At 33.7% G+C, this 17,897-nt stretch overlaps 1 protein-coding gene across 1 annotated transcript in view; it reads right to left on the bottom strand.

Annotated features, from left to right (window-relative positions):
• The window catches only part of LOC125777085 (uncharacterized), a 212,686-nt gene that overhangs the window by 120,707 nt on the left and 74,082 nt on the right, over positions 1-17,897 (bottom strand). The window lies entirely within an intron of this gene.

Raw genomic sequence — 17,897 nt, 5'->3', positions numbered from 1 at the left:
AGCAAGAAAACAGTTTGTGTAACTTGAGGATGGATGCTTTATGCTCTCTTTATTGAAAGATAATTGGGTTCGTTTGCCATGAGGTCGTTGATGAACAAGACAAGCGGAAATGTTGCCTTTTGGCTTGTTACTCGTTCGTCTCGCTCTGGTTTCGCAAACTTACCAAATTTCAATTGAATTGAAATTCAAATTCACTTAGATAATTCACTAGAACCAATCATCATATGGGTTCGGATAGACGGACCCCTCTGAACTACTCGTATTATCAAATGCACATATTCATATACATATGGTTCGGTATATTTATCAAAAAAGGCCATCTGGGAATCGTTGCGAAGAATACGCACTTGCTTGTGTTGTTGTAATGTTGCTGTGAATGCTTTGCTTAATATTTACATTCTTAAATTCGAAAGTTTTAAAATTCATAATCGTTTTAAATTTTCAACAAAATAAAAATAATTGATTATTTAGTTAGCCTTTTAAAAATATGCGTCTAATGTATAATGGTTTTAAATACAGTTATGTACAGAGAAATAGCATAGTTGGCTATTAATGATCATTTCTCATTTGAAGTTCGAAAACTGTGCAAGAAAGTTATTGATTTTAGTTTAGAATTTGAATTTGTATAAATAATAAAAAAAAAATGGGTAGAGCAATGCATTGTACTCCAGAAAAACGGTGTGTACGAACTCTATAGAAACGGGAATAATCCATCCCAAATTGCAGAGATATTGAAATGTTCGCGAAAAATTGTATATAATGCTATTACATCAGACAATTCTGTTCAAGAGACAAAAATAAAAAATAAAATCCGAAAGGATCAAACAATTGTAATAAAGTGCAAAGTTGATCCATTTAAGTCCTCCCGCGCCATTATGGCTGAAATTAATGAAGAATTTGGCTCAAACATGTACTGCTCGCTTGTCAGAAGACGCTTCAAGACAAAGACGCTGTCAAAGTTCTTTCTCGACGAATCAAAAACAAAATCTACAAACCGCCCATTATTCCTGTCCTGCTATATGGTGCAGAAGCATGAGTGATGTCGACATTCGATGCCGGAGTTTTACTCGACATGATCTAAATTCTCTGCAATAATTTTGCATTCATCCTAAAATGCTTTTGACTTTCATTAATTGACTGAAGACCATATCATAGGCTATGAAAGCGCACTCAAATTTGCTAATTTTTTCAAATTTTTATCAGCGTCCCGACGAGTTTCTTCCTTAAGTTTGAATTTTTTAACTTCTTTCAAAGCGTTTAAGAATCCTGGAAAATTTTTCGTAAATGGCTTGAAGGCATTGATTGTGCCAGACCATTTTGTACATAGTAGAAGTGAAGTGAAGTGAAGAGTTTTTCAGATTTCAGAACTTCCTAACATTGTATTCTGCTACTGAAAATATTGAAACATTTTCGAACAAGCAAAAAAAGTTATTGCTCGAGGCCACCATTCAGCCGAGTCGACTTCGGCCAAATTCAGCGTGTCAGCACGACAGGGCGAAAGAACTGCGTACTTATTTTTATTTTGGATGTGAGTTTGGGCTCCTGCAAAATTACCGCCATATTACTGCCATTATCGTACATATACGTATTGAACTGTCCACGGCAATCTCCCGAATGAATGTTGAAATTTTCCAATGTTTTGCAAATTAAGGCGGTAATAGCTTTTCGGTTGACCCCAATTCTCAGTTTTTTACCAAGGTAAATTATTACTAAGAAAATAATATCAGTAAGACCCAAGGCCAAATCCGGAGAATTTGGTAGATGCGGAAGAGATTCGAAGCCCAATTAATACAACTTTAACATCGCCGTCATTATTTTGTGACCGAATCCGTCGATTTTGAGCTCCTGGCACTAGGTTTGTTCAGAGCGTCCCTGTGCTAAAATGTCAATAAACTATATGTCCAACACGTTCCTTTGAAGATAATCATCTGAAATTATTCGTAATTTGTTTTGATATTTTCGCCGAAACAGCTTCTTTTGGATGTCTATTGCATTCATGATCTTTGGTGCTCATATGTCCAGTAAGGAATTTTGAAAATAGCTATTATTTACAAATGATTAGCAGGTGAATAGTTGACCCATATTTTAGTAGCATTTTTTTGCATTGGTGTGTAAAAACTTGTGGCTTCTAGTTTCGGAGTGGTCACTGCAAAAAAAAAAACCTGTATGAATATCTAGTTGAAAGATTACCTTATCCAAAATAGACTAGATCTCCAAAATGGAAGTTTGAATTACAGTTACTACTACTAGTTCTAACTACAGAAGAGTTAATGAGAAAAGCTTTTCTCACAAAATGCATTTTCCTTGTTTCTAAGATATTTGTACTCGGTGAACCATATAAAGTTTAAGGATTTTCTGCATCAAATTTCGTCGAAATATCTCATTTCACTTATTCACTGCACGGAGGAGGGGACGTAACTGTATAATCTTTATATATAGCAGAATAGAAAGTACTTGCCACGTTGTTTGTTCGCGATGGACTCCAATACTACTGAACCGATTCTAGTAAAATATAGCGCACTGTTTCCAGTTCGAACCAACTCAGAAGATAGGATAGTAAAATCAATTCATAAACAAGAAAAAACGTTAACTTCGGTTGCACCCTTCACAGGTGCATTTCTTTTAGTAACTATGTATGGAAGCTATGTGCTATAGTAATCCGTTCTGAACAATTTTTTGGAGATTATATTGTTACCTTAAGCTGTAATCCATGCCAAATTTCGTGAAGATTCCACATCAAATGCGAAAGTTTTCCATACAAGCCCTTGATTCCGAACGTTTGGTTTAACTATGTGTTCACTTTGTATGAAAACTATATGCTATAGTAATCCGATCTGAACAATTTCTTCTGATATTACATTGTTGCTTTAAAAAATTATCTATACCAAATTTGTGAATATATCTTGTCAAATGTGAAAGCTTTCCATACAAGAACTCAGTTTACATGACAGCTATATGTTATAGTGCTCTGATATCAGCAGTTCCGACAAATGAGCAGCTTCATGGAGAGAAAATTACGTTTGCAAAATTTCAAAACGATGTCTTAAAAACTGAGGGACTAGTTCGTATATATACAGACAGACGGACATGGCTAAATCGACTCAGCTCGACATACTGATCATTTATATACTTATATACTTTATAGGGTCTCCGACGCTTCCTTCTGGGTGTTACAAACCTCGTGACAAACTTAATGTACCCTGTTTAGGGTGTAATAAAAAATACAGTGAAAGCTCTATTAAATAGGCGCTCTATTAGGCGGACAACTGTATTAAATTCACAGAAAGGCTGGAAACCAGACATTAAGAAGGCAGCCTCAAATTCGTTATTTTTTCCAATGAAATTTATTTGTATGAACATATTCAAAATTAAACCTTATTGGATTCTTATACCGACAAAAGTTTTCTCGCCTTTATTCATAACTAAAATTTTCACTGTATAGAATAGTTTATGATATGAATAATAGTGTAAAATGTATACTACAGCAACGCGTGGCCGGATCCACTAGTATTATATAAAAACGGCATGTATTAATAATTATTTATATTACTTAGTATAGGGTGATTTTTTTGAGGTTAGGATTTTCATGCATTAGTATTTGACAGATCACGTGGGATTTCAGACATGGTGTCAAAGAGAAAGATGCTCAGTATGCTTTGACATTTCATCATGAATAGACTTACTAACGAGCAACGCTTGCAAATCATTGAATTTTATTACCAAAATCAGTGTTCGGTTCGAAATGTGTTTATCGACAAATTTTGTTCAGCGATGAGGCTCATTTCTGGTTGAATGGCTACGTAAATAAGCAAAATTGCCGCATTTGGGGTGAAGAGCAACCAGAAGCCGTTCAAGAACTGCCCATGCATCCCGAAAAATGCACTGTTTGGTGTGGTTTGTACGCTGGTGGAATCATTGGACCGTATTTTTTCAAAGATGCTGTTGGACGCAACGTTACGGTGAATGGCGATCGCTATCGTTCGATGCTAACAAACTTTTTGTTGCCAAAAATGGAAGAACTGAACTTGGTTGACATGTGGTTTCAACAAGATGGCGCTACATGCCACACAGCTCGCGATTCTATGGCCATTTTGAGGGAAAACTTCGGACAACAATTCATCTCAAGAAATGGACCCGTAAGTTGGCCACCAAGATCATGCGATTTAACGCCTTTAGACTATTTTTTGTGGGGCTACGTCAAGTCTAAAGTCTACAGAAATAAGCCAGCAACTATTCCAGCTTTGGAAGACAACATTTCCGAAGAAATTCGGGCTATTCCGGCCGAAATGCTCGAAAAAGTTGCCCAAAATTGGACTTTCCGAATGGACCACCTAAGACGCAGCCGCGGTCAACATTTAAATGAAATTATCTTCAAAAAGTAAATGTCATGAACTAATCTAACGTTTCAAATAAAGAACCGATGAGATTTTGCAAATTTTATGCGTTTTTTTTTTAAAAAAAGTTATCAAGCTCTTAAAAAATCACCCTTTATATCTTGTTACAAATAATGGTTTCAACCATAAAGAATAAAAATATTACATTTCGAAGGGCGGGTGCATGTGAATATTCATATATGTATATACATATGTATATATTATATTTAAAATGCTATACATATGTACATACATATTTGGATGTTGTGCAGAGGTGACAATGACTGGGAAGTATTTATAATTCCTTTCGGTCGACGGTGCCAATTTTATATTCGCCAACATGCATTTGGTAAATATTTGGGTTCAAAATAATACCGTAAAGTGTGCTAAGCTGGCTGACAGCAGAAGATTAGGAACTTAAACATAATCCGGTCTCATCTGTAAAGATCTAGCCATAGAAACATACTATACACCTTCAAACTGCACACATAAACCAGCCCTATCCATACATAGGTATGTGTATGTACATATGTGGATATTTTGTCAAACCGCCATGGCTCCTATTGTTCGAGTTAACACAGCTTCGTCCAGTCAATCGTATTGCCTTTATGGCGTATTATCCCTTAAATCGAAATCACACCGCAAACAAATAAAACGGTAGATGCGACAATGAAATAGAGTCGCACGGAAGCAGCCAACAATTACAAATTTATAAATAAGCAGATAAATACGCACATACACATACGCACAGTTCCATAAGCAGTCAACTAAAGCGCTGAGCCAAATAAACAGAATTTGCCAACATACATACATACATAACTGTAAACACATATCCATACATACATAAATTTTTTAATATATTTGTATGTGTGTATGGAGGTAGAAAACTATAGATAAACCATATGGACTTTGTGACAAAACATTAACGGTGTATGTAAACAAATGGGTATATGAACATGTCGTTGTGGTGGTGTGTGCATGTTACAGAAGCTGAGAAGCAATCAATGCCGTGTGCGCCCAAAAAGGACTCTGAGTGATATACAGCAATTACCGGCAATTGCGAATCGGACTTTTGTTAAAATATCGTTAAATACACACGCAACGATTATACGGCGGCCCGACAATTAGAGCTACGAGTATTATGAGCATATGCATATCTTTGTTTGAAAGTGCATATGTATGTATGTGTAATAGTCACCAACTTATGTACTACCTTCTCTGCAAGTGATATAATCTGCAGCTGTATGCGTTGTTGTTGTACTCTGCTACCGAAATTGATATATTAGTCGGCAAAATCTGTAAATCCGCTTTATGGAAGCATTCGGTTTTCAGAAAGAGTGATTATCACAAAGTAAGCAATAATGCAGTAAAGCCACGGCATGGGGTCATGCGTACCCACTTAAATACATACAAACGTTCCTAAATAAGACAAATAACATGCGAGGCCGCATCCTCGGAATTGAATGTATGTTTACGGAAGTACTTTTAAATCCCGTCTTAACACCTATTTGCGGTTTTAGTCAAATCATTGGAAATTAATAGTCTGCATTCTGGTAATAATACGAGTATCTCTAATGTAATAGTATGCGTGAAGAACCTGGATAGTTGCTTACCGCCTTTCAAATTGTGTCTTCAGGGTATATACCTCCGGAGGTCAGTGTTTTGGTTTTGGAAACTCCTAAGCAAGTAAGGCTGAGTTAAGGTAATACAAAAGGGTAATTTTTTTCAACTTTTTTTTCAAGAAGTGTAGTAATTATTATACACAAATGTGGTAAAGAAACCATATCTTTCGTGAATAGTAATATACCATTTGAAGCTAAATTATTTGGTGTGTCTTTTGCCGAACTTCTTCTTCTACTTTTGAATTGGAAATTACAAGTTCGCCTACTACTTTTCGGTGCAGACGTAGCATCAACCAAATTCAGTCAGGGCAAATTCTCTAACCACCCCTACTGTCATAGTAAAATTGCATAAAACCGGATAATAACGGTTCCTTTAAAACGACTAAAAACTTGATATATAAATTTTACATCCGAGATAATACGAGGGGGCTTTATAGGAGTGGGAAATTAGACTAAGAGCGAGGCACCGCCAACTTTTAGGTAAAAAATTCAATCTCAGGACTTACTACACCGATCGATCAAATTCGACATGTAGTGTTATCTTGACATTATTATATTTCAGTGCTACAACCACGCCTAGTTCACTTTCACTTTCCACTATGCAGATCAAGAATCAATCAATGGATCCCGATTAAACAATGCACAAAGAGTATCTTTGAGGTGTGCCATTTTATGACTGAAAATTGTCAAAATCAGACTAAAACTTTTCAAGCCCCAGATATAAAATATGTGAGTCCAAGTTCCTATTGCGCACAGTTATCGAAAATATTGGGTAATCTGAGATGCATTGTGACAAAAAAGTACCCAGAAATTGTAAATAAGATGCAAAATATTTAATTATTCACCAATATTTTTTTTCACCTTCAAAGTAATCCATACCAACGATTTTTCCAGTCCTCAAAAGACTTTTTGGTATGGTCTTCAGCTCCTTCAGCGAATTTTATTTTCTCTCTTCGATCGACTGAAAACGAGTGCTATTACAAAATCATAAACCCATGTTTTATCGGCAGTTATAACGCTCTCCATGAATGTGATTGCAATTGACAGAAGGTGTTTTTAAATATCTATGTGCTTGAAATGGATAAATCGGATGAAAACTTGCACTAGACTCCATATCACTAATATTGGGATTGTCAAAAATCTGGCTGACTTTACTCTTTTTATGTTAGCAGTATGTATTGAATTCTTTCGCATCGTTTTTATACTCTTGCAACCAGTTGCTACAGAGTTATATAGTTTTGTTCACTTAACGGTCGTAAATCCGTGCAAGCTCTAACTTGAGCAAGAATTGAGATATCTCGATGAATGTATGGGATATCTTGGCATATGGGCGTAGTCTGAACACTGCCAACATATAAGGTGCCTTAACTTAGCACTAATTTAAGATATAAAGCTGTAATTTGGCACAGGGGATCGCAGTGGCCTGGGATAATTTTGAAAAAGCAGGCATAGGCCCACGTTGGTGTGGATTACTTTTTATTCATGACAGTGTATCTTTGTGCCTAAAATATATACACTATAAGCGAGAACTTGGCCTACCCCTACATAACTAATATCAGGATTTTCGAACATCCGACTGACTTTACTGTATATGATTGGTTTTACACCTTAAAATATTTCCCTGCCTTTGGCCACATTTTTTACATTCGCATACGAGTGTCCCGAGTTCAATCAAAATCAAGATCTAATAATGAATGATATACCATACATTTAAACATTTTGAAGACACTTCTTATAAACAAAATTTCACATTCCGTTATGGTAAACAAAGAGTCAAACTATCTGTCAAAGTAAAACTGTGCTTAAATTTACAGTTCATTATACTTTGTCATGATTCCCTAAAGTTACGTTTATATGGAGTTACAAGTAAATAAACTTGCGTAGTTGATGTGCACCAATCCGCAAGAGCCACTCCAGACTTCTTTGCTTCCTGGAGAGGTTACTGATGGCGTTAAGGATAGACAGATTTTAGCACACTCATAAAATATAATATTTAAGAAATAATCTCTGAAAATCGTATAGATCGAGTTATTCGATTATTAACAAAGAGTTCTCTTTTTTTTTTTGTTAACTTTTGAACACTGTAGGTCGTAAGCCTTCCGGTAGATTTCAATGAAGTTTATACAGATTTTTTAAAACATAATTTTTTTTTAATTATTATTGGAGTTTTCCTGAAAATCTAGAGAAATTTCAGGCTACCATTTTGTTAATTAAAAATATAGCTTCGATCAAGCACAAGAATTTATATTAATGAAACTATTTTTTCTGATTTAGTTTGGATTTATCTCCAAAGATTAGTGATGGTCACTGCTGGATGAAACTATATCAACACAAACGGTCTTTCAAACCTTATTTAGTGCTAGTTTTTACTTTTATAAAATTAAATTATTTACTGGCATACAAGTTATTTATAATTACAATTTTTCTCACTACACCTAACCCCTTGTGTGACCTAAACGGAGATTGCTCAACATTTTTGATTCCTCTTACTAATATCAATCGTTTACGTGAAAAGTACTTCTAGCTGGAGAATACAGCAAGCTATAGAGCCCGTGACACTGAAGCTCTATTAAGAAGAACTTTTGAGGGACCGAACCATTCCAAGAAATATGTATATCTAACTATGCTATAAAATCAGCTCCTGTTTCTACATTCGAAACGGGATGAGATGGTCTTCATGAAAGGCAGTCTCGATCCCCACATGTTCGAACTTCTGTTCAAACACCAATGCCATACAATTTGCGAACTATTAAAGCCAGACCATTAATTTGAATGTGTTTTATTTGACATAAATTTATTTATCTTTAAAAATCGGAGATTTTACAAGCGAAATGTTTCAACAAACGCAGTAGGAGTGATTAAAACCCAAACTTGCACTTGTTGTTGTCGAACAGCGCCGAATATCCAAACACTCCGCAATGAAAGGCGTGGCGAATACGTGAATACCGGAATATGCCACCAATACTACCAATTCCACCATTTATAATGGCTGTTCTGTGTATATACTAATCCATTTATATATGTATACATATATATTAATGTACATACGTGTACATATCTACATTCGGGAAATTATGCTCCTCGCGCACAATATGCTAATATTTCCGATGGCTGAGTAGAGGCAAGTGCCGAACTTTGTGCTTCTTTAGTTTAAAGATGTGGTATGTATTTATAAACATACATATGTACATAGCGAGTGCTATCCGTATATCACTTCATTCACTCTGAATGCATGTATTTATTGTAATTGCTTCTGTTTCTTTATGCTGTTGTCCAATATAATACATATAATACAATATACAGATACATATACATATACATACATATGTATGTGTAGATATATATATATATGTATGTATATATGTATATATATACATATATATATATTTGTTCATCGATATATGTACATATGTATATAACTATGTATATGTATGTTTATTAAATACTATTTACATAGAAACTACTGCAAAAATTATGTATTCGAAAGGATGTCGAATCAACCCAGATTTATTCACATTATTTACGACAAATTTCAACTCAGTTCAGTTTATATTTAAATTTGATATTTATTTGACATAAGTATAACAATTTGGTTCGTTTCCATATTTCTTCAAAGCATATCATGTCTATTTTAAGTATTTATACTCCAACAATCCATATGTACAACATACTTACAAATGCATGTCCCCATGTAAATACTTATGTACACTGTTAAAGGTGGTATGAATTCGAAAGCGATAAAAGCGGAGCGCGTGCCAATGAAAGAGACAACTCTACTGTCCGAAGTGTGTATCACAAAAACGTTGCTTAGTTTCCCAGTTGTTTGGATGTTTTCGATTCGTGGGTGGGGGGATGAACAACTAAATAGATGTCTGGCGCATTATGGCTTTGTTGGTTGGTTGACTGAATTTGGTTGGATGTAACTTAAATATTAGTGTGTCTTTTGTTGTTTTCCTGAATACAATTTTTATTTAAGTAAATGTTTATAAGGACATCATTAAGATATACAGTACCGCACTAAACCGTTAAAAAAATTAATTTTAGAATATGTACATACAAATATTAAAAAGAATATCAATAAGCTAAGAAATAAAGCATTTTATTTCAAAATAATGAATTTAAGAACATATTCGCTGCTCGAGTTATATTTTTCAAATTTAATCTTAAGATATGTGATTTGTCAAGATTTGGGAAATATGATTCCGCGATGATGGTAATATAAACATTTGCTCGCATAACATCCCCAATGCGGCGGAGTACACCTAGGGCACTGCCTTGCAAACGTGGCTTTCATCAAGTCATCAACTATAATAGAAAAAGTTCATATATGTATTTATGTATGTATGTATTTCCCGATTTTTTAAACAGGCCATGCAAATGTTTTCACTTAAAAATGGTTCGTTGTTAAAGCTCTTTTCAGGGATCTCTGAATCGTCTTGTGACAGATATCAACTCCATGGACGTCCTTAACAACTTTATTAATCTCCACCGTGGTGCCTGTAACACCTGAAACGATTAAGCGCCTGATTATTTTTGCTAATGTCGAAGATAAATTTTTGGAGGAACGCGATCCGTAGATATTTTGTATTTTCCTTAAATTTTTATTAACATACATTTTTAAACTAATATATATCGTTACCTAAAATGTAAAATAACGTATGATAAAAATTCGAAATTGAGTGTTTCATTGATTATGATCCACTACTTCAAATTACTACATATACATATACATATACATATATGTAAGTACATTTGTTCAACATTTTAGGGTTCTGCTATCAGATATAACCCAGTTTTAACCAATATTAAAATTTTGTTTCACTCATGTTCCATTTTATTACGTGTTTCATTCTTTCCCTTGTAAATTTGCGAAAATGTTGTTTCGTTATTTTGTATTTTAGGTGACGATATATAACATTGAAAGAGATAAAAATTGATTTAGTTATTTTCCTAAAAAATTATGCAGATTTGAATTAAGCACCAAATAGAGATAACAAAAAAGTTTATAACTGAAAATACTGTTCACTTAAATTTTCTCACAGTTTTTTTCTTCTTCTTCTTCTTTACTTGCGTAAACACCGATTGCGCGGTTATAACCGCTATTTGGCGCCAAATCAAGAAACCAAGTGCTGCCAGGTCCTGATCTCTCCAACGGAGTAGAAGTCTTTCATCCGCACAACATGACCTAGCTGCGCTGTGTTTTGATTCGCTCGTCATACCATAAACCTCCTGCAAAACCTCTGTCCTGAACACTGCTAAGGTCGACTCGTCTGATGATGTCACTGTCCATGCATCTGCACCAGAGATAAAGAGATGCCCCACTCGTCTCTCATTGGAAGTGAGAGAGCAATTGCTAAACGTCAAAACCCCCTGAACTTTGACAGCTGATCGAGTTCAGGAGGTTTTAACATTTAACAATTGGAAACGAGCGATAGCCAGACTGAAATCTTACCAAAAAATAATTTTGTGAAATTTAAATGTACATACATATTTGGTGAAACGTTTTATAATGTGAAGCATTATGGTATAATTTTCAATGGAAAATGATTAAAAACATTTATTGGTTGAGAACTAAAAAGTTTAAATTTTTTATTGGGTATTTAAAGGTCAAAAGTCAGTTGCTTTAACATACCATAAAAAGACTTAAAAAGTTTCTCCATATATTAAATAACCACTATATAGTAATTTTTTCGTACTAAATGTTGGGTGTTTTAATTTAAACGCTCAAAAATTATTATTTTGTCCGATCTGGCCCTAATGAAAAATGTTATAAAAAACGCTAATTTTGAGGCGCTCTCTCACTGGAATAAGTTGGACATCTCTTTATTCCTGATCCGCACCATATAACAAGACGGGAATAATGAAGGACTTGTAGAGTTTAGTCTTTGTTCGCCGAGTGAGGACTTTACTTTTCAAAGAAATTTTGTAATAAATACTAACTTATAAAAAGTAAAATATGTGACATTTACTAAAGCGGCCTTATAAAGGAGCGCACCAAATTTGCGCAAAATGTCACAAAGACTTTCATATTATGTCTATCTATATATGTACGAATGATTTTGCTTTAATTGTTAAATAATTAGAAAAATATGTCTGCAACATTAAAACTTACAAAATACATTATAATAGTATTTAAGGATGAGTAGTTGTTTATCCGTTTTTCATGTTTCCGCTGAACTCCAATACTACAGCTGTTGTCAACTAATTGGAAACAAGTACGTTAGTTCTGCTACTTTCATTTGATTGAATATATGTACATATTATCCAAGAAATCTATTTGATTCGTATATTTAGTAAACTATTAAAAATTTCATTCGATATAACGACAATTTCTCCCAAAATCTCATGACGATATGAAACTCTTACGTTTTTCATCAGTTTCCATAAAGCGATGCAGTGTACGTACTCCGTTCCGTTATTCCAGGGATTCACCTGGGGACGGAAGAAACTCTGCAACTTTCCACTGTCTAAGATATTTTGTTAAAGTCGAAAAAAGTCGGTTAATATTTGTTCCTTCGCTTCAGACTACATATTGCCACTTGTAATACGAATACCGATTGGGCTGCATTTTCATGCCAAACAATTTAGCAAAAATGGGCTAATGAACATCAACGAAATAATGATAATAAGTACATATGTATGTATGTATATGGAGTGTGCTAACAAAATATAGAAGTAATAAAGGAGTTGATATAAATGGAAATTTTATATACATACATACATTTTATAATTGAATACAGTACATAGAACATTTGACACATCCCAAATAAAATTTTACTGAATCTTCATTATTCATTAATTTCATTTTTTATTTTTATGAATGAGTTGGTTGTCGTTGTAATATGAAATACTCGGAAAATTTGCCATAAGCTTGCTGGAATCTCAATCTCGATGATAGTGCGCCTACGCTTTTTTTGTTTTTGGCTGTTTTCGGCTGTTTGATTTTTTATAAAAGCCATATTGGTCATTTGAAACAACTAAAAATTAATAACTGTTTAAGTTAACACATTAGACTGTTGCAATCAAATATTGGCTGAGTGCTGCTGGTATAGCATATTCCGTTAGCAACAATAAATATAATGTTCAACTTCCATCACATATATTTTTTATTTTTATAAACCTTTTCTAACTCATATTTTAATTCAATTTTTATTATTTCCCTCATTATTTACATTTTCTTCTAATAATTTAATTCATGTTGTCTGTCATTCTAACTTTTCTTAATGTGCATACCAAAGAACATCCGCGCATACCTACGTTGTTCCCTCATAATAATTTCCATTTTAGCACAGCTAACATTTACGCCTCCCTATTAATTAACATTTTCTGCTATATACTTATGTTCTCAGATTTTATTTTAAAGAAAACTATCCATGTTCCAAACCAAGTAGGATACCTTGGTTGACACCGCGCCATCTGCGGGTGAATAGCTAAGCCATAACGGTTTCCAACTCAACTGCATGTTGGTTGACGCTTTGAAATTTGATAATATCGATACTAACTCAATACGTCCAAGCAAATTCAATTAAAAAATAATCGAGCTTCAGCTATTTTGTGGTATGACGATTTTCAACACGAGCGCGGTTAACAACAATATTTCGGAAAAAAATATTAACACAAAATGGAAACTAGATAAATAAACTATTTAAAATACATATGTTAAACTATCGTGCTTATATGTATGTACATAGAAAACTCCAGATTACAACGAAATTGAACAGCTTGTTGAGCTCATTTTTGTTTTAAAACACTGGTCTTAAATACAGTGTACAGCAATATTTAAAAACTCCTAAACAACTATTGACATCGTAGGTTGCGTCAGTTAAGATGGATTTTAGTGATCACGAACGCAACATTTCCGTTATTGTGGCATAAATCAGCACCAATGTCCTTTTTATTATTCAACCTTTCTGATGCAACAATTGGTTTGAATTGTTTTAATTATTCCATAAAAATGTTCAGTTGTTTAGTTATCTGCCAAAGACTCATTTTTTCATGTTGGTAACAATAGTGAATCTTCGCCCGAAATTAGTTATAGTTCATAATACCCAAAAAATATTACTAATGTGAAGCTCGTTGCTTTAAGCTACTCAAGGCCATTTACCGAAGCGTAAAAACAGTTCTTTTTCAGTATTTTTTAACTATGTATATTTTTTATTAATAACACTGGTAAACGCTGTTTTTGTCACATGAACTTTGTTATGATTTTTATTTATTTTGGTGTACCCTCATTGAAAATATATAACATTTTTGTTTCTATCACATCCAGTTTTCTTACTTTTCTTGTTTATGTAACTGCATTTAGTCGACTGTGTAACTACTGTGTTTGCTAAATTACATTTTATTTACTTGTACATGAGTTAGATCGTAAATATGCCACGAAAGTGTTTGAACAACCCGGACAATTTTTGATATATGTGTGGAGAATTAACTTTTACATCTCAGCGTCGAAATTTCACATCACTAATTGAACAGTGCTATTTAGACTATTTTGGGTTTCCTGTGAGGAAACAAGACAAATCCTGGGTCCCACATAAATGCTGTGTAACGTGTGTGAGGCTCCTTTTAGGTTGGGCTAAACAAGAACCTAGACATTTGTCATTTGCTATACCAATGATTTGCACGGAACCAAAGGATCATGCAAGTGATTGTTATTTTTGTTGACTCAAACAAAAGGTATTACTACGATTATCAAAGAGGGAATATTTGTAGACCCACAAAGACGGCGATTGATGAAGGATAAGAGCTTTGAAGAAAAACTGAATGATCAGGAAAAACTCGCCTGGAAATGTTTTGTGAATGTTGTTCAAAATTTTCTAGGTAACCATAAAGCGGAAAATTACAAAGATTTAATAAATGAACTTATAATATCATTTAAAGCTTAGGGGTGTAATATGTCCTTGAAAATACATATGCTGGACTCTCATCTGGATTTCTTTCTGGCAAGTATGGATGCTGTGAATGACGAACAAGGTGAAAGGTTCCATCAAGGTATTTTCTTAATGAAGAAGCGTTATCAAGGGAAATGGAGTGCAGGAATGCTAGCAGACTATTGTTGGAGACTTAAAAGGGACCTACCGGAAGCCAAATATTCAAGAAAATCAGAAGTATCTATTAGCTTTTAGGAAAAAAATTCTGTAAGTATGGCTGAATTTCGTACTTTTTACGAAAATATATGTTTTGATGTCACAATAAAACATAATGTGTACATTGTTTTTCATAATTATATTATTATTTGGTGGCCCTAGTATATTCAAAATTTGATATAAATTTTCATGTGACAAAAAAAAGTTACAAATTTGTTGACCAGTGTAATCATATAAATCCATTATTTTTTATAACCTAAACAGGAGATATAAAGTTTGCCACGATTTTTGTAATAGGAAAGGTCAGAGGCCCTTTAATATATACATATATATAAAAAGTTCAACTTCATTCGAATCACCATAATCCACAAAAATAAACATCGTGTTAGAGAAACTTCGAGTTATGGAAGAAAATTTATGTGAAATTTAACTTTTAATGTCAATTCAAGAGTTGGAGTTTTGCTAGTTCCACTGTATGTACCATATGATCAGCATGACGAGCTGTGTCGATTTAGCCGTTCGTCTGTCCTGTATATATATGTACATATGCGAACTATTCACTTCGGTTTTGAGATATTGATCTGAAACTTTAAACACGTTTTGGTCTCCCCAAAAAGCTGCTCATTTGTCAGAACCGCCGATATCGATTGCATTACAAATTAACCGATCTGAATCAAGTTTTTGTACGAAAACTTTTTTATTTGTGAAAGGTATTCTACCAATCGGCCAACGAGGTTAAGGTTTTTTTTTTTGCTTTGAATTCCAATCAGTTTCATTTGATGATTGGAGAGTTCGGTTCAGCTTCAAAAGGGCTGCGCCTCCTCTACAATCGACATGACGTCTAAATTGTAAAAGTGCTACTACAAAACCATTAGAAGTGGTCTTCTCCCAGATGATTTCAAAAAACTACGTAGCCGTCTCCTATGAACAAAAGGAAAATCACAAGACCCATTGCATTTTAGAATTATGTCATTATTATTATTATTGTATTTAAAATTCAACAACTGTATTAATTTTTCAAACAATGTAACGAAATGTGCAACAATGACTTACACTTTCTTACAAAATATTATAACTATCCCTTTCTTCTTCTTCTTCTTCTTCTTCTTCGTGTACGCATGTATGTATGTATTTGAATATTTCTGTTAAACATTTTAGATTTCTTTTCGTTTGATTTACTTTTAAAAGTTGCTTGTCTTGCGTTTTGTTATAATCACGATTTAAGTATATACCATGTACTCCACGTTAACCGTTATTCATTTACGCATTTATATTGTTTGCATGTATGTATGTAGTTAATAATTATTGAATGTAATGATAACTAATTAAAGAATAATTGAACACAACAATTTATATTACAATTTCCTAACATAATGTATATGTATATATGTATATGTATGTATGCAACTGTAAAAAATATGCAAGGATTTGTGTGTATATATGTGTATGTGTGCCTAGTGTGTTTGTATGTATATACTTATGCTGATTGGTGCGAAAAAACATAAGAAAGTTCAACATTATTTGTTCGTGACATTTGCACAATGTACATAAATACCCTTTACGACATATGCAATGCATGCAACAAACACAACAAATTGATTTAATTATCAACAAAACGAATTCAAAACTAAATAAAACATACATAAGGTACATATGGATGCTGCGTGTGCATGTATGAGTGTGTCTGCATTTGTATGTGTACGTCATGTTGACAATTTGATGAGGAAAGCAAGTTCGCATATTTTGGGTTCGACGAGTGGCGGCGAGTACCGGAAAACGGCTCCGGCTGCGCCGTTGCGTCGACGTCGTGGACTGTGGGTCCGCAGCGCAAAGCAAGGAACCCTTGGACGGATGTAATGCCAAACTTGACTCATATTAACTACATTCTACATTCTTACGGCATCCCGTTGCATTAAATGTTAATTGTATTATTTGCTTAAACATTCGTTTATATAACTCTATTCTTCTAGTTTTGATTATATATTTTTTGTTTTATTTTTGCTTTCGTTTAAATTGTATTTATATGCATCTGGTTCAAGGTGTTGAAATTGTAACATTCCAGTACATGCCATATGTACAGCGTATTCTGAATCATTTGCATATATGTATGTATGTATTTAGTATTTTCGAGTTTATATGTGTGTATGTATGTGTTATTGCTGCCGTTCGCCTAGTTCAATTGTAAGTTTTCTATGGATATTTTCTAGTAATAATATATAATCTGTTGTAATACATAATATATCATTTATATATAATCTTGTTTGTTTTGTTAAACTCTGAAAACATAACAATTTAAAGCCTTTCTCTAAGGCCATTCAATGGTGCAATATTGCTAATAAAATACCTAAGATTACCCGCTCACAATTACGAATTTGCCTATACGATTTAATAATTATTGCAAGTTTCTCCATTTGTCATATATTTTTTTTTGTGTTTTTGTTTTTTTTTTTGCATTTTATACCCGATTTCTAGGTATATAGGTTTCTGTGTGAATTTGGTTAACATTGGGGATTCCCTTATTCAACTAATGTTTTGCTCTTTGTCCAAGTGTGTGTGCATGTGCATGTGTTGGATGTGAAATTATCAACTTTTTGCTTAAATCGTCAGTGTTGTTGGCCGCAGTAGCAACTACTGATCCTTTAAGCAAAGCCTAACCTAACTTTTTCTACGTAAAACTGTACCTGCCTAGTTTTGGCAAAGCCGCTTCTGTCAATTGATAAATAGCTACTTGACAGCACATGAAGCTTTGTCTGAATAAGATTTCAGCTACGCAATTTGTTGCGTTGTCTAAATGAATGCTTACAAGCTAAGAATTT

The sequence above is a fragment of the Bactrocera dorsalis genome, chromosome 3 (genome assembly GCF_023373825.1).
Source record: "Bactrocera dorsalis isolate Fly_Bdor chromosome 3, ASM2337382v1, whole genome shotgun sequence".
Classification (NCBI taxonomy): Eukaryota; Metazoa; Arthropoda; class Insecta; order Diptera; family Tephritidae; genus Bactrocera; species Bactrocera dorsalis.
The sequence above is the reverse complement of the archived record's forward strand: the minus strand, read 5'-3'. Positions and strand labels throughout refer to the sequence as shown.